The 18355-nt window shown below is 41.8% G+C and overlaps 1 protein-coding gene across 4 annotated transcripts in view; it reads left to right on the top strand.

Moving 5' to 3' along the window:
• The window catches only part of CNTN5 (contactin 5), a 701719-nt gene that overhangs the window by 216712 nt on the left and 466652 nt on the right, over nucleotides 1-18355 (top strand). For 3 of the 4 annotated variants that reach the window (XM_083736193.1, XM_083736191.1, XM_083736194.1), the window contains one exon: nucleotides 11095-11233. The gene's annotated coding sequence lies outside the window, so the exon portion shown is untranslated. Of the gene's footprint in view, nucleotides 1-11091; nucleotides 11234-18355 lie in introns of all 4 variants that reach the window. The other variant, XM_083736192.1, reaches the window with a different exon arrangement.

The following is an 18355-nucleotide window of genomic DNA, read 5'->3' as shown; positions in this document are numbered from 1 at the left end:
ACTTTTTGAACTATTCAGTTCATGAACACTCTATTAAACAGCATTTACAACTACAGAGGTTAAGCCTCGTGGCAGAGGCTTAATCATTTTTTGCACATTAGCACACCATGTTAACAAATAGATGGCATTAAACATGAATTAAAGTCGCTTTTCTTGCAGAAACAAACAAAAAACGCCTGCAAAGCCCTTGAGCAAGTCAGACCATTTTAGTCATCATTAGCATATATATAATATTATTTGTCTTGGTATCAGATGTCTAACTGGTTTACACTTCCTGAAGGGAGGACTGAAATCTGCCTTTTGAAATTTTCCTATTATTGTGGCTATTATTTGCATTTTGCATTGCAAGGTGGCACAAAGACACAAATATAGCTAAACTGGTATATGGATTGGAATATACTTCAGACTCTGCTTATTACGTTAGTGCTCACTCACATGATATATTAAGTGCAGGTAGTTCAACATGGGCTTCACTCCTATACCCGAGCATCCAGAGAACAGAGCATGAAGCATTTCTTGCACTGTAACTAGAGCCTGTGACAGATTTTGCCTGTGAACATTTTCAGGGCAAAGGGGAGCTTTGGAGAGTTCCTGGAATGTTGCCAACAAATCTCATAAGCTTGTTTTGCTTGCAGCTATTTACTGCTGCCTTTTCCACTTTTTGCTGCTGTTTCACCCTGACCCCACCCAACTTTTTTCTTTCCCCAAGCAATCCACCAACCAGAAACTGAGAACTGAACTCAGTAATGTAACGTCTAGCCTAGTAATGTACATCTAGCCATGTACATCTAGTAATGTAGTCATCTAGCCTGTCCAATCTGCCTATGCTGATGTCAGAAAGCCACTTCATGCCCTCACTCTGAATGATCTGCCATAGATATAATCAGATTTGGCAACATTTGAAAGCCAATTTAGTGTGAAGGGCAATACTTTCTGCACTCATTATGAATTGGAAAATCCTTACACCACTTTTAAGGGGAGGGGGAAACCCCGTGTCCAACCCCATGGTTAAAAAAATGGGGCTGCTTTTGCCAGTTGTGAAAATCCTTGTTAATATTTTTATTTTTTAAAAAATTCTATACTGCCCTTCATCTGAGAACCACGGGGAGATTTGCAATATAAAAACAGAAAACTACGTAACATATAACAACTCCCAGACAGTATTTAAATTGTATGGCCCCAAAATATCTAGACAGTTCAGATCAAGTGAGGCTCTTCTATAGCTATCCAGGGTAATTTGACTGTTTGTTCTTCCTTCGATCCCTGACATGCAATTTACTCCCGTGGAAAGAAGATGTTGAGCTCCACAAAGAAGCCTAGGCAAGAACAACCTGAAAGGTCTTCAGTGGCTCCCAGGATGTTTCCAAGCACAATTCAAAGTGTTGGTGCTGACCTTTAAAGCCCTAAATGGCCTCAGTCCTGTATACTTGAAGGAGTGTCTCCACCCCCATCATTCAGCCCAGACACTGAGGTCCAGTGCCGAGGGCCTTTTGGTGGTTCCCTCCCTGCGAGGTTACAGGAAACCAGGCAGAGGGCCTTCTCAGTAGTGGCACCTGCCCTCTGGAACGCCCTCCCCAGCAGATGTCAAGGCAATAAGCAACTCTTCTACTTTTAAAAGACAACTGAAGGCGGCCCTGTTTAGGGAAGTTTTTAATGTCCAACACTGTATTGTTTTTAATATTCAGTTGGTAGTCACCCAGAGTGGTTGGGGAAATACCCAGGTGGGCGGGGTATAAATAAATAAATCATCATCACCACCACCATCATCATCTAAGGTAACCAGCCTCATATATCCAGCCTGCTTGAGTCTAATTAATGCACGAAGGGGTTAATGTCATAGAGTAAGCTGTCCTGCCAGGCTTAGCCTATGTCACTTCCCCCTTGGGAGGAAATGGGCAACCAAGCCTTTTGTTGTACTCAGTCTACATTTGTATTTGATGTGTGAGGAGCTCTGAGCGGCTCCCTCAAGCTGCATGGCTTTGACCGGCCTTTTTTGCTTCAGACAAGTGGGATTCTTTATGATTCACTAGAAAGGACACCTTTTGAAGGTGTTACACACTATATATCCATGATTTTCTTTGCTGCATCTTTTAACCATGTCAAATCTCTGCTGGGGTTCCCTTGCCAAAGAGAACTTGCTCCCAAACGTAGGTCTTGACATCCAGGATTTCAAACACTAGATGAATCTTGTGGGGAGGTCTGGGAAAGACTTCTTTGAGCAGGGTGCAGTTGGTAGAAATTGCAAGGAACGACTTACCCAGTCCTCGGCAGACACGGTGTTCAAAACTGTGCATGCATTAAAAGCCACTTTGTTCTGACTTTAAAGACCAAAGAGTCATAGAAGTTGCAGGTGGTCGAGCATCACAATGACCCAGCTTCATATTCATTGGAGGTTCACTTCCTAAAACAAAATCAGCATATTTATTAGCATGCTTCCTAAATGCATTCATGTCGACACTTTATTTGATAGATGGGACAGCTAAAATCATTTGAAAGCTTTTGTGGGGCAGGTGAGGCACTGAGGAGAAAAATCACAGATCTGCTAAGTGTCGGCCATGAATATTCTTTCTGCCCTAATTTATTGCTACTTGTGCACAGTGACTCCCTTAAAAAAATATTCATGGGAAAGTATTACTATGTTCAGAAGGCAAGATTGACTTCAAGGAATAATTGTGCCTAATATTTCGATAGGAAGGCATTTACTACATTTGACTTTCTGTTAAAATGCATATGCTGAGAGAGAAAGTTATTTTCTTTGAGTCCTGGAAGAGTCTTGTGGGCAATTTTGAGGCTGCCAGTACAATTGCTAAGTGTCCCCGTGTTGATGAGATGGTCCTGAAAAGCAAATCACCATTCCCTCCTGATTTTTTACAACAGAATGTGGTGGGTATTTAAAATATATTGAGAAATAAAATTGAGAGGCCTAACAAAGGATTTTAGATTTCAGTTATGGGGGGGATGTTAAGATCTACTTCTGCAAACCTGAGAGTTCCTCCAAGTCTGCTGATACCTCTTTTGTGTTTCAGTGATGCTGTTTTACATACATATTAGCAACTGAGTTCCCTGTTAGTCAATATAATGCTGAAAATACCTTAAACGTTTGAAGGTTATCCATATTCCCTCAGAGGAACAGAAATGGTTAGGCTCCCCATTTACATATTTCCCCCCTGCTCTTGTGTGCTTCATCCAAGGGAGACAAGAAAGGTGGTCATATAGGAATACACCTTTTTAGTGGTGGCCCCCTGCCTGTGAAATGCTCTGTTGAAGAAAATGCACCTGACACCATTGTGATCCATTTTTAGGCACCAGGCTAATACATTTTTTATCCTCTCAGGCCTTTGTTCACTAAGTTGTCAACTGCTGCAGTGCTGCACTTTTAGGAAAGCATGTTACGACTTGTCCCTTCTATTCTGTTATTGTACTCTGTTTTTTTCTGTTTTTATTTGTATGTCTTTTATCTTCTTAAATCACTTTGAGACTTGTTTGTATAAAGCAATTAGCAAAGTGATGGTGGTGGTGAGTCATCGATGGGTCTTTCTTAGGCTGTGTGTGTGTATACTAGAAAACAACATGGGTCTGGTACAGTTAATCATAGACAGCATCACAGAAGCATAGAATTGTAAAATTGGAAGGGACACCGAGGGTCATCTAATCCAACCCCTATCAATGCAGGAATCTCAGCTGAAGCATCCAGGACAGATGGACATCCAACCTCTGCTTAAAAACCTCCAAGGAAGGAGAGTCCACAACCTACCGAGGGAGACCGCTCCACTGTCAAGCAGCTCTTACTGTCAGAAAGTTATTCCTGATGTTTAGCTGGAATCTCATTTCTTGTAACTTGAAGTGATTGGTTCAGGTCCTACCCTCCGGAGCAGGAGAAAACAAGCTTGTTCCATCTTCCATGTGACAGTCTTTTAGATATTTGAGGATGGATATCATATCTCCTCACTTTCCCAGGCTAAACATACCCAGCTGCTTCAACCGTTCCTCATAAGGCTTGGTTTCCAGACCCTTGATCATTTTGGTCGCTCTCCTTTGTACACATTCCAGCTTGTCAACCTCATTGTCAACCCTACCTACCCGCAGACTGTCTCGCCAGAGTGGTGCATGCTCTAGTTATCTCCCGCTTGGACTCCTGCAATGCGCTCTACGTGGGGCTACCTTTGAAGGTGACCTGGAAACTGCAATTAATCCAGAATGAGGCACCTAGACTGGTGACTGGAAGTGGCCGCCAGGACCATATAACACCGGTCCTGAGAGATCTGCATTGGCTCCCAGTACGTTTCCGAGCACAATTCAAAGTGTTGGTGCTGACCTTTAAAGCCCTAAACGGCCTCGGTCCTGTATACCTGAAGGAGCGTCTCCACCCCCATCATTCAGCCCGGACACTGAGATCCTGCGCCGAGGGCCTTCTGGCGGTTCCCTCATTGCGAGAAGTGAGGTTACAGGGAACCAGACAGAGGGCCTTCTCAGTAGTGGCACCCGCCCTGTGGAACGCCCTCCCTTCAGATGTGAAGCAAATAAGCAGCTATCCTATCTTTAAAAGACATCTGAAGGCAGCCCTGTTTAGGGAAGTTTTTAATATTTAATGCTGTATTGTTTTTAACACTTGATTGGGAGCTGCCCAGAGTGGCTGGGGAAACTCAGCCAGATGGGCAGGGTATAAATAATAAACTATTATTATTATTATTAATTATTATTTTATATTCTTAAATTGTGATGCCCAGAAATGGACACAGTATTTCAGGTGTGGTCTGACCAAGGCAGAATAGAGTGGTACTATCACTTCCCTTGATCTGGACACTATATCTTGTGCTTCAGCTCCCTCCTTGCAGCATTTACTCTGTTATCACCAGATTGGGCATTGCTTTAATTTTGGGTGAAGCATATTTATTTCACTAATTTATATATCACTTAATACCAGGGTACAATGGAGAAATAAAAAGGATATGATAGAAATAAAGCATGATATCAGTTAAAATTAATGACATCATCCGAAATACAACATGATTACTTGCCACGAAATGTGCCATGTCTTTGTGCTTATGGCTTTTTCCGCCAGTGTTATTCCTGTGGCAATAGTACACGTTCCCGTGATAGCTGCATGTATCACATGGTTATCATGCCCCTGTAGCAGCGATCTGTTGGACAGTCCTATAGGCAAAAGCAGCTCAAGCCGAACATTTTCTCTTCTGATTCCCTTCCTTTTCCCTCCACTCTTTTGACTGTATTGTGTTTGTTTGTATGAGGTTTTTGTTTTGCAATGGCAGGCTTAAGGGAGGTGAGAGTCTGACAACATACCGGCTGCACTGGGAGATGTGTGATAGGCAACGGTAACAAGGTTATTCCTTGTTTAGTGTGTAAGTTAGGAGAACAAAATCCCCAACCAGACTGCATACTGTGCTTGCTGTTACAGATCTCTGTACTGAAGCAGTCAAAGCAAGTTAGACAAGGCAAACTCCATGGACAGATGCAACGCAAATAATCTCCTGCTGTAGAATCACGGAATTGGAGGGCTCCTGTAGCCTTTCTCAAGCTGTGGATCCCCAGATGTTGTTGAACTACAACTCCCATCACCCCTAGCTAGCAAGGCCAGAGCTCAGGCATGATGGGAGTTGTAGTCCAACAACATCTGGGGACCCACAGGTTGAGAACCGCTTCTGTAGGTCAACTAGTCTGCCTCCTGCAGGAAATCTGGAGCAAGTACATTCCTAACAAATAGCTGTCCGAAGTACTGACCTTAGTCCTTCGGGTAACTTGGTCTTGGCTGTTTTCGGCTTTATACACTAATAGTTTCAACTTAGCTTGGTAATGAACTGGCAACCAGGGTAGAGCTTCACACTCCTGATCCAAAGAATCAGAAAACTGTAGAATTGGAAGGGACTCAAGCGTCATCTATAACTCAAGAGTCATCTACAGTGCAAGCGTGTTTAGGCCAAAAGCACTAGCTGCAACCATCTGCACTTGATGCAACTTCAGAAGATCCTGCAGGATCAGGCCAATGGCCCATTTAATCTAGCAACCCATTCTGTTGGGGACTGAAACCGGGAAAAGGGTGGGTGGAGCCTGGGAATCCAAAGGGTATATAATTATAATTTGTTCTGTTTTTATTTGATTTTGCTATTTGTATGGAAACTGGGAAAGTCGTGGAAGGGAAATTTTGGTCGACTTTAGGAAAAATATTTAAGAATGAATAATGAGGTATAAGTATTGATGTTGAAGTTTGGATAAGTCAGAACTGGTTTTTAAAATGGTTTAAATTAAATGAAAATAAGGTGTGCAAAATAAATTGAAGAAACGGAAGAAAGAAGAAAAGTAAAATAACAACATGTTAGAATAAATTATTAAGTTAAAGTGGAGAAATAAGTTAAGGACTTGCTGAGCTGATAACTTAAATTGGAATACAAGAAGGGGAGGTGTGAGGAGGTCTGAGAAACAAGTTAAAAGAAAATAAGTAATTGAAATTTTATGTGTTTTTAATTGTTTTTAAGTTTTGGATTTTTGTATTTTTGTTATTTTTTGTCTATTTTTGTTTTTGCGTGGTTTTTGAAAATGCTAATAAATATTCATTAAAATAATAATAATAATCTAGCAACCCATTCTCACAGTGGCCAACCAGATGCCTGAGGGAAACCTGGAAGTAATAGTTGAACACAAAGCACTCTTCCCTCCTAAGTTTCTAAGCAACTGATATTCAGAAGCATTGCCTGTGAAGGCAGAGCACAGCCAACGTGGCTAGAAGCCACTGACAACCCTCTGCTCCATGAATTTGTCTAATCCTCTTGGAAAGCTATCTAAGCTGGCAGCCATCACTGCCTCCTGGGGGAGCGAAACCAAACAATTTCCAGACCAATCTCAAGGGCAGTCCCACCTGGAGCATATTGCAGCCATCCAGTCTAGAGGTTAAGGATGTTGCTGCTTTGACATCTTGCCACAATCTGTTTTAGCTGTTTTTGGTACAGTGGTACCTCAGGTTACAGACGCTTCAGGTTACAGACACTTCAGGTTACAGACTCTGCTAACCCAGAAATAGTACCTCAGGTTAATAATAATAATAATAATAATAATAATAATAATAATAAACTTTGCTTCAGGATGAGAACAGAAATTGTGCTCCGGCGGCCTGGCGGCAGCGGGAGACCCCATTAGCTAAAGTGGTACCTCAGGTTAAGAACAGTTTCAGGTTAAGAACGGACCTCCAGAACGAATTAAGTTCGTAACCCGAGGTACCACTGTATTGTGTTTTTAAAGTGTTGCAATGTGTCTTGGCACCTTGTGGTGAAAGGCAAGTAAAAGAAATCAAATTATTATTATTATTGCTATTAATAACCACAACACACACAGAGAAAGAGAGAGAGAGAGAGAGAGAGAGAGAGAGTAATTAAAAGACTACGATACCAGAGTAAAAAACAAAATCTCCTCAAAGCATAGAATCATAAAACTGCAGAGTTTGAAGAGACTCAAAGGATCATTTAGTCCACAATGTAAAACCATAGTAATATACTATGAAAACATCTTAAGAGTTACGGGACATGACTGCTGTGTGTCCACTAAGTACCTATCTGTAAGGTAGATGGGGGATCAGGAAGAAGTATGGTCAGCAGCCATCTGGACCCCATTCCCCTCCATAATATGCAGATAGATATATCTATCTATAGATATATAAATATAGATATAACCTCTTAAAAAACCCACCCTGCTTGTTCTGTGCCACATTTCCTCCTTTAAATTCTGAAACACTCCTTCTCTCTTTCTTTTATCCTTTCCCCCAATTTTGTTTCAGAATCCCTTCTTTTTTCTTCTTCCTGAAATCTATTTTATTTGGGAGCTAAATAAACATACATCCATAAAAATAATTGCCTCAACATTATTAGTTCCCCAGTGCAGTCCAGTGACCATGCACAATCTGTGTGCATTCCATTTAATAATAATAATAATAATAATAATAATAATAATAATAATAATAATAATAATAATAATAATAATGTATTAATCATAAAGAAATAAGAATAAAGATATTCACCCCACCACCAAGACCATTCCATTGTTATTATCTAACCTCCAAAAATTCCAACACCTCTTGTGATGGTTTGACCCCTTTCTGTTTTAACAGTACAAATTCTACAAATACCTTCCACAGAATACCTTCTTTTGTCTTCCTTTCCTCACCCCAACCTCCACTCCTCTGACCATTCCTATTGTGTCAGTCAATTTTACACTGTATTCCTGCAGGCAGGAAAATGGCCTTTTATAAATTTATCGTACAGCGTGCCTAGTAATTTGGGTGCTTTATAAATAAAATAGGATGGTGATAAATTCCTAAGGTGGAACCAGTTCAGTGAGGGATTATGAGCCCAACTCAGCACCTCAGAAAAGCTTCACATTCCCCCCTTTTTTAAAGTAATACCTAGAGTTCAACTCATTATGATTTTCTAATACATTAACTGGGTTACTTGGGGAACCCAGCTGAGAACGAATCTCATTAGAAGAGTGATCCTGTAGAGCTGGTAGCCTATCAGTTGGAAAGAGTTCCTTCCTGAAAATGCAACAAAGTGTGTTCCTTCCATTTCAAATTGCATCGGGGGTTGCTCACAGATTTCTCTTCAAATGAAAGTGCTGTGGTTGTCCTTAATGGCCAGGGAAAGGCTGATACCCATTTGGCCTGGATATCTAGTTACATTTACAAAATTAGGGAGTGGAGAAGAAACAGTAATGTCACAATGGTATAGTTGTAATCTTTGGTATTATCTGTTTTTAGTGGCAATCAGATTTATCCAACTGAAACTTTATTTCTCTCTATGGTATGACTTTAAACAGGTCTGGGATCCCTGAAACACCTATACACACACATATATATATGTATATATATGTGGGGGGGTGTATATGTGTGTGTGTGTGTGTGTGTGTGTGTGTATATATATATATATATATATATGCAGGTTTTGGTGTCCTCGGGTGTCTTCCCGTGTAAAAGTTGGGGTGTCTAGGCGACGTTTCGACGAGGTCTCACTCGTCATCTTCAGGCTGGTGCTTTCGGCTTCTTGTTACTGGAACAGAGCGGGATCTCAATGTTTGAGTTCCTATAAATACTGTAGAGGGGGTGTGGTGTCTAGCCTCCAATGTTCTGGGCAGAGAGGAAGTTCCCAGGCTAGTGTGCCTTTTCTTCTTTTGTTCCTTAATTACTTGAGAGATACCTTGAGTGATTTCTTGAGTGATATCCTGAGTATCTCTCAAGTAATTAAGGAACAAAAGAAGAAAAGGCACACTAGCCTGGGAACTTCCTCTCTGCCCAGAACATTGGAGGCTAGACACCACACCCCCTCTACAGTATTTATAGGAACTCAAACATTGAGATCCCGCTCTGTTCCAGTAACAAGAAGCCGAAAGCACCAGCCTGAAGATGACGAGTGAGACCTCGTCGAAACGTCGCCTAGACACCCCAACTTTTACACGGGAAGACACCCGAGGACACCAAAACCTGCATTCCTGTACCCGTGAAAATCTACGAAAGCATATATATATATATATATATATATATATATATATATATATATATGTATGTATAGATACAACTCTTATTATCCCTGAACTGCAGTGGTACCTCGTGTTAAGTACTTAATTCGTTCTGGAGGTCTGTTCTTAACCTGAAACTGTTCTTAACCTGAAGCAGCACTTTAGCTAATGGGGCCTCCTGCTGCCACGCCACTGGAGCACAATTTCTGTTCTCATCCTGAAGCAAAGTTCGTAACCTGAGGTACTATTTCTGGGTTAGCGGAGTCTGTAACCTAAAGCGTCTGTAACCTGAAGTGTATGTAACCCGAGGTACCACTGTATTGGCCATGCTGGGACTAACAGGGAGCTGGGCTCCAACAGCATTTATTTATTTATTTGCAAAACAACAACCACCCAGTATTGCCATGTCATAAAATATCAGGACAGTTGGAATCATTAAAGCATTTTAAAAATACCAAACATTTTTTTAAAAGTTGACTGGCCAATAAAATGAAACAGTTGGGAAGACCTGTTGACACAAAAAGGTCTTCAAGAAAGTCAAAAGTGAGGGTGCCTGCTGGATCTCTGCTGGAAAAGAGGGCTTCACACAAAAGTCTGACTTCTAGTGGATGCTAGTTGGGCCTCTAACGTGCAGAGAAACTCACAGTGCTCCTCCAGATTATATTGGCGAGCGAGCTCAGATATAAGAGTTCAAGTGGTCCTTAAGGTATCCTGGACACAAGCTCTCCGGGGCTTCTGGAGAGCAGTAGGTTTTCCCACCCCTGACTTTGCTGGAAGTCGGGGGGGGGGAGAGAATTGTCCAGTAGCACCTTAGAGTCCTGCCCACCTAGCAGTTTGAAAGCACACCAGTGCAAGTAGATAAATAGGTACCCCTCCGGCCGGAAGGTAAACAGCGTTTCCATGCACTGCTCTGGTTCGCCAGAAGCGGCTTAGTCATGCTGGCCACATGACCTGGAAGCTGCACACCAGCTCCCTCAGCCAGTAAAGCGAGATGAGCGCCGCAACCCCAGAGTCGTTCACGACTTGACCTAATGGTCAGGGGTCCCTTTACCTTTACCTTAGCACCTTAGAGACCAACTAAGTTTGTATAAGCTTTTGTGTGCATGCACACTTCTTCAGATACTGGAAGTGTAAATGCAAAGCAAATATAAGAACATTACTGGATCACAGTGGCTGAGCAATGTGCCTTCAGGAAGCCCTCAAGGGATGCTTGTATGCAATAACCCCCTCCTGGCTGCTATACAGAGACATACTGCAGATTTGATCCCTGGGTCCTAGTCTGACACCTCTAATTACTTTGCCACACTTGCCCAAGAGTAAACAGCACACCTACCAGGCTGTAGGCTCTCATAAATTAAATGGGAATTTTCTTCTTAGTCAACCTGGTTAGAATTGTGCCATACATTCTGATCCCCGCATTATTCCTGGAGGTGCAGAGTACGAAAGCTGATAGCAGAATTTGCTTAGATAGAATTCTGGCTGGTCGCTGCTGGGCAGAGAATTCTGGATTAGGTGGACTTTTTGCTGCTATAAAACAAAGACTGAAGATGATAATAATTTTGACTATTTTCTGTTCAGCAGATTATCTGAAAGGATTCTGTTTTTGACTGAACACGCTGCTTGCTCCTTCTTCATCCATTTGCACCCATTAAGGACTATTTTGCTGTGACTGCGTCCATCTCAAAAGGCACTTCTACACAGATTGGAAGCCAACTAGTAGGTAAGATAAATTTAATATTCCATTGGAGGTGTTGATGGGGTGCTGCGCTGGTTTTCAGTTACATGAATCGCAATGAATCCGAGATGTGTACTTTTCAAAATAAAAATGCTTCCAGATAAATATTCTGAATTGAGTAATCCAATGAATCTTACTGAGATGATACAGCAATGGTATCAAGAATCTGTTCTTGAATGGGTGGCTAATTCAAATGTATGTTTGCTAGTAGTATCTATTATTAGTTGATTTCTGTACATGTTATAACGCAAGGGGAACCTACCTGTTTCATCATCTCCCCTCCCCTCCCCAGCAAGATTTCTTGGATCCTAAGTGTTGACATTTGAGGTTATACCACCTATAAATTTTGTTGTATTGTTTGATTAACTGTTGTTCTTTAACTGGACTTGTTACCTGTTCAGCATCCTTAGTGAGAAAAGGAGAGTTGGAATGAATGAATGAAAGAAAGCATACTCTATCTGCTATGTGGAAAATTCTCACATATTTGTATATCTCATGGAGGTACATGATCATGAACTTAATAATCAATTGAATGGATTTATTTCACACTTTCATTCAGATTCTCACTCTTTTTTAGGGCTATCAGTTGTGGGACAGAACCAAAATTCCCCTCTCTATTTCACTGTTCTGTTCCATAGGGTGTTTCCCTTGTCCATTTTTGATGCAAGTGTCTGCTCTGTTGAGAGTATGTGGCTGTGCAAACTTTTGGAGGAGGAGGAGATTTGAGCACTTAGAACTACTTTTTAAACAAAAACAATACCTGGTGATATAAGTCAATCCATCCCCCATTTCAGCTGTTTCACCCAACCCCTCAAAGCATCCCCCTGAAAATATGAGTCTGAACCATTGCAGTCCCTACCCTGCTTTCCCCAAAACTTACATCCATGCAGAATTCTTATGCAGATTCTTTTCTTTGCACATGCAGAGTTCCTTTGCTCCTTGGTGTGTATGTGTGTGTGTGTGTGTATAACCTGTTATAAAAGTGGCTGTGCAAACTGATGTGCTTTATACTGATGAGCCAGTTGACGGATGTTGAGTGTTTTCACTAGCTGCAGTTTGAGAATCTGCATCATTTTGCCAGGAATGCAGTGCTGAGCAATTTATCACTTGGATTTGCATTAATAGCTACTAGTCATGATGGCTATGCTCTGTCTCTGTAGTCAGAGACAGTAATTAGTTTTTTAAAACAACAATAACAATAAGTGGTGTAGAATTTTTATGAAATTGAAATAAATAAATGATACTTGTGCTTGGATCCTGTTTACGGGTTTCCCACAAGTTGGCCACTATGAGAAAAGAATGCTGGACTTGATGGACCATTGGCATGATCCAGTAGGCTCTTTCTACATTGTTGTGTTCTTGTGATGCACACTCAGCCCTTTCCCCGATGCACCTCTGTCCTGGCTTGTGCAACAGGTTGTGTGTCCAACCTGCCAATGTTATTTCCCCCCAGCAGAAAGTAAACCTGAAAGAATCAGATGTAAGGAAAGTTTGAGACAATCAATCAGGATTCCACACAACAGAACTGATAACCTCACAGTGGAAATATATATTAAAAAATGGGCAGCATGTCTGTAAAAGAGTAATTGCTTCTTCCCCATGAAGAACAGAATCTCTTCTCTACATATATACATCTTTCCATGGTTCAAATAAAATTTCCAGTGCTTATGCACACAAATATGCACAGGCTGCCAACCATGCTGTTTCATGTGGTGTTAATTTATAAGGTGTGTGTGCATGTGATAAATTGGAAGATGCACTAATTGTGTTCTTTTCTGCTTGCACTGCCTTCTCTGCAGGTTACTTAATTAATTGCTCACCTGCTTTCTGCTTTTAAAGCTATAAACTTTGCGCTTGCTCCTCCCTCTCCCCAAGCAGGTTAATTAGTTGAGCTGTAAGGTGTAGTCTCTTTCCTTCTTTTCCCAGTCCCTTAGTCAGTATTGGTTTGCTGGACACGCCATTAATTACCACAGGGATGCAGCAATCAGTGTGCTCTCTTGTCATTCTAACAGCAGGCATGTCAATTTCATTTAGATTTTGTTAATTTCACCTCCTCTGGCAATTTCTCCATAGCTTAACTGACAACCTGATAGGGCTTCTGTTTACAGAGAACTGGCAAAAGGAACTGGCTGACTCTGGATTGAGCATTGATAGGTGGAGAATGAAGGGTAAATTTGATTCATGGGAAACATGGGAAAATATAGTGCCTTTGGGTGGTTTTTTTTTATTATTTGAACTTTTGCAGCCTTACCAAATTTTAATTGACGTATGATAAAATAAACAAGCCACGGTCTTCCAAGGAATAGTAATTGCAACTTGTGGGGAACAACAACATTCCCTTGGTTATATATGAATATAAAAGGGGATAGCTAACATGCATGTATCATGTACAGATACTAGATATTTGTGCAAAGAAGTAAACTTCCAGGCTTCTATCCTCTATCTGGAACAGTGATGTTCAATTCTTATTTTTATTTACTTTCCAGATTGAATAGTGTATTGAGGAATGCCTGCAGATTGGATACAAAACCCCACTGTGTTGCAGAAAATTCAGTGACTTATTCTAGGCCACAAACATGCCTGCACACTGTCTTACCATAGTGGTACATGCTCTGGTTATCTCCCATTTGGGCTACTGCAATGTGCTCTGCATGGGGCTAACCTTGAAGGTGACTCAGAAACTACAACTAATCCAGAATGTGGCAGCTAGACTGGTATGACGGACAGCTGAGCTAGACCATAATCTGGTGATGCAGTACGTTGGAACTCCACCTGACTGTTGGAGCCTCTTTCTGATTGGCTACCAAGACAGCTAGCCAGAGGAGCATGGAGCCTTTGGGAGAGAAAATAAAAGGAGCATTTTCTGAGAGATGGTTCAGATTGTTTGGTGGAGAGAGTTAGAGAGTTGGATCTGATCTGTGTATAGCATCCACTCCAAGGACAATATCTACTGCTAGAGAAAGGAGACTCTGAGCTTAGATTGTAGTGTCTTGAGAGAGTATTCAGACAGGTGGAGGGCTGAGTTTGAGCAAGGAGGAGCAGAGCTGTGAGAATACAGTCTACATGGGTCTCGTTTTAGTCAGGAGTGGAGTGATCTTCTAGAAAGAGAAGACACCCTAACCAGTTAAGAGGGGTGTGGTGATCCCCTAGGTCTGCTATACTATTCAAAGTACCTCAGGAGTGTGATTGTTAGAAGGTTGGGAATCTGACAGAAAGTACCCCCTCTTTTAAGAACCAAAGTGTTGAGCTGCAGCACCTATGTAATTAAGCTGAGGAGCTGAAGTGAAAGAACTGGAAATAAGCTAAGCATTTAACATCTAGTCTAGAAACCTGCAGCTGTAGAGTAGTAGCTGAAATAAGCATCTGAAGTTTAAAAGAAGCTCTGCTGGGCATGCAGATGGGCCAAAGAGTTTCCAACAGCAACGGGGGGGGGGCACTTCTGTTGACCTGCATCTTGATGTGGTCCAGATCCCATTCATGACCCCACTTAAAAATCAGCTCTCCATCTGGAGGCTGATAATGGGTATGAACCCAGTGCCTGAGCCAAATCCTACATACATCTGTAAACAATAAAGTTGTGGCCAATTTTCAATCCCAGGTGTCAACGGGGAGGGGGAGGGGAGGAGAGCTGTGAGTGAGTCCTCAAAAAGAATGTGAGTGTAGAAGAGGAATGCAATTTTAATAAATAGCAAAAAAGAAAACAAAAACCCCTCTTTTTAATAAGTGGCTTATTAAAGTATAGCACATTCTTCAAGTACAAAATGAGCCCATTTCATTTCTATGCTTGCTGGCATCCTACTGCCAACCAAGGTAGTAACAACAGCTGTAAGTCGGAGACTTTTGGGTCTCGAGCTCATTATCCAGATGGATGATGTCTATCCAATTAAATTTTATTGTTGAAGAATGGAAGGGGATGGAGGAGCAAACGTCCCGTTAACTGGTTTTGCTCCATAATGTACCTGAAGAGTGAATTATATCTTTGCAGTTCAAAACACCTATAATTAATTTGTAGAGGTGTTCCTCTTCTTTTGTGACCTGGTAATAAACAAGCAATTGAGGTTGCCGGGAAGAAGAAGGAGCCTTGTTAAAAAGCGTATAGCCCTGTGTCTGTGCGGAAAGATTGGGAAAGTGCAGAGTTCAGTTGTGGCGATGTCAAACTGCATTCCCTTCCTGAGCAGCTAATTGAGAGTTATATTGGAGGTGTAAGAGAGCCATTGAAATAAACGAGAGAGATGGACCACTCCAAAACAGATATAAGTGAATTAGAACTGATGAACCTGATTAGAGTGGATTCACTGTGTCACTTTAAATACACTCCAGTCTCATTCATCTTGTTGCACCTGATCTGTCATTGCAGGACCACTTACAAAGTGTTTCAAACAGTTTAACTTGATGATGGATTATTTCATGTTTTGTATGCTGGAAAGGGATTTGATTGAAGGGCAATCCATTTGATAAAAGAGCGGTCGATTCCAGTCCCTGGTCTGCACCGTTTTTGACTTCTGACTGGTGCAACCACCGCCGAGCTCAAACTCCATGCAAGAGTTTTCTACAGCTGGCAAGGGACCAGCTGCTCTAAATTTATCCAGATTATACAAATGGCAGGACTCCCCTGACCTACTAAGCCAAAAGTGTTGTCTCTTTCTCGCTATTTAATATTCATGAAATGCACTGTAGCTGGGAAGGGAAAGGAAGTGTGATGCTCTTCTTTTTTCCGAAACAATGAAAGACAGGATGCTGGAGGAGGTTAGATACCCTTCCAACAATACAACTGCATAATCAGAATCGGAGGCCTCTAACAGCATCTTTGAACCAGAGCAGGGAGTTGGTAGATCTGATCTCGGAGCTTCATGCATCTGATCACAGAGCTGTAAAAACAGATAGGCAGACTTTGTTTTATGACAGTGATTCTCAAACGTTTTTCTCTGGGCCACAGTTTCAGAATAAAAAGTTGCTTGTGCCACACCGGGGTTTTTTAATTGATAAGAAATATATTGGGGGGCAGGGACGCGGATGGCACTGTGGGTTAAACTACAGAGCCTAGGGCTTACTGATCAGAAGGTCGGCAGTTTGAATCCCCGTGACGGAGTGAGCTCCCGTTGCTCAGTCCCTGCTCCTGCCAACCTAGCAGTTTGAAAGCACACCAAAGTTCAAGTAGATAAATAGGTACCACTCCGGCGGGAAGGTAAACGGCGTTTCCGTGTGCTGCTCTGGTTCGCCAGAAGCTGCTTAGTCATGCTGGCCACCTGACCCAGAAGCTGTATGTCGGCACCCTCAGCCAATAAAGTGAGATGAGCGCCGCAACCCCAGAGTCGGTCATGACTGGACCTAACGGTCAGGGGTCCCTTCACCTTTATATTGGGGGGGGGGCAACAACTCCTAGCAGTGCTTGATTTATAACCTAGAACACAACTACTTTATAATGTGATCAGGAGACAACCAGAAAGTATAAAACAATGCAGCTACATAATAACATGAATCATTCCCAAAATATAATTATAAATGAGTCTTCTGCAGCAATTTGTCCAAATGGTGATTCTGGATCACAACTAAGATTGTCCTCAGAATTACTTTAGGCTCTTGCTATCATTTTGAAAAGATATCTATCCATTCTGTGTTGTTGTGTTTTTTAAAAAATGATGCTACATGGTACCTTGGTTTACATACGCTTCCGGTTACATACGCTTCAGGTTACAGACTCCACTAACCCAGAAATAGTGCTTCAGGTGAAGAATTTTGCTTCAGGATGAGAACAGAAATCGTTCTCTGGCAGCGCGGCAGCAGTGGGAGGCCCCATTAGCTAAAGTGGTGCTTCAGGTTAAGAACAGTTTCAGGTTAAGAACGGACCTCCGGAACGAATTAAGTACATAACTAGAGGTACCACTGTATAATATAAGACACTGAAATCTTTAAATGTTTCTTTTATTATTATTTAATTTTCAGTTTTACAATTTAAAATACTCGTTTTGCATCCTTAAGATATTAATGACTCCCCTTCTTCTCTTCCCTTGAGTCGTTTTACATAAAAATCTTTAAATGTTTCTATGATTGTGCTTGAATCTACCCACCACACTTGCCATCCTCTCCCACCACATTAATATGGCACGCCACATCCTTTGAGAACCACTGTTTTTATGATATGAAACACAAGATGGCCATTCCTGTCAACCTACCCAGAAAAACAAGGACATCCCATTTTCGCCTCACAAGAGTGGGGCTGCCATTTTGGGTGTCTTGCTCTCTCATGATTTCGGAATGAGATCTCACCACCCCCCAAAAATCTTTTTCTCAGGTCCGCAATCTCACACAATGCCCCCAAACACATTTTTCTGGGTCTGCTATTTTTTGCAGATCATGTGATGCATGCAGGATTTCATACCTGGAAGATGGTGTTCCAGAATTGGACTGTGTTGTTTTGAAGGGTATGGATGACATCTGCTCCCTTCGAAATGTGAATCTCATTTCACAGGAATATAGAAAGTTGCCATATACAGAGTCAGACCATTGCTCAGTCTTTAGCATATGCACCACTTTCTACAGAGTCAGACCACAGCTCAGTCTTTAGCATATGCACCAAAGTCCTTTAGTGAAACAGTAGGTATACGTTTCGGTAATACCTAGGTATATATGTATTTTGTTTTTCCAACTTGATCAAAATTGTTTATTATTTCATAACAGGTAGATAGGTAAGAGCTTAGGCGGCTTCAGCAGCGGGCAACTGGAGCCCCCCAGAATTTGGCGCCTGGGTGCCCCGCACCCCTTGCACCCTGGGTAAAGATGGCCCTGGGTCCACCCATGTAGAAATATAGATATAGATAGATACAGTGCTTCTTTTCTGTGGGTAGGCAGGGGTACGCATTCCCCCAAAACATTTTGTGAATCTAACTTTGGCCTCATTGAAGGGCAGTATTTTGATATGAGTAGAAAAATCAGAGTACCCCAAACATCTTTTTAGAAAAAAGCACTGGAAAGATATATAAAATACTAAGGAGGAGACCTGCTCCCACCAAAATCCCAGTAGGGACTGAGGATGTTCAATGGCCACAGAATGCTGACAGTGTGTTACTGGGAGGTAATGGAACACCAAAGGATGGGGAATGAAGTGGG

This window comes from Podarcis gaigeae (genome assembly GCF_964106915.1).
Source record: "Podarcis gaigeae genome assembly, chromosome: 4".
NCBI lineage: Eukaryota > Metazoa > Chordata > Lepidosauria > Squamata > Lacertidae > Podarcis > Podarcis gaigeae.
The sequence above is the reverse complement of the archived record's forward strand: the minus strand, read 5'-3'. Positions and strand labels throughout refer to the sequence as shown.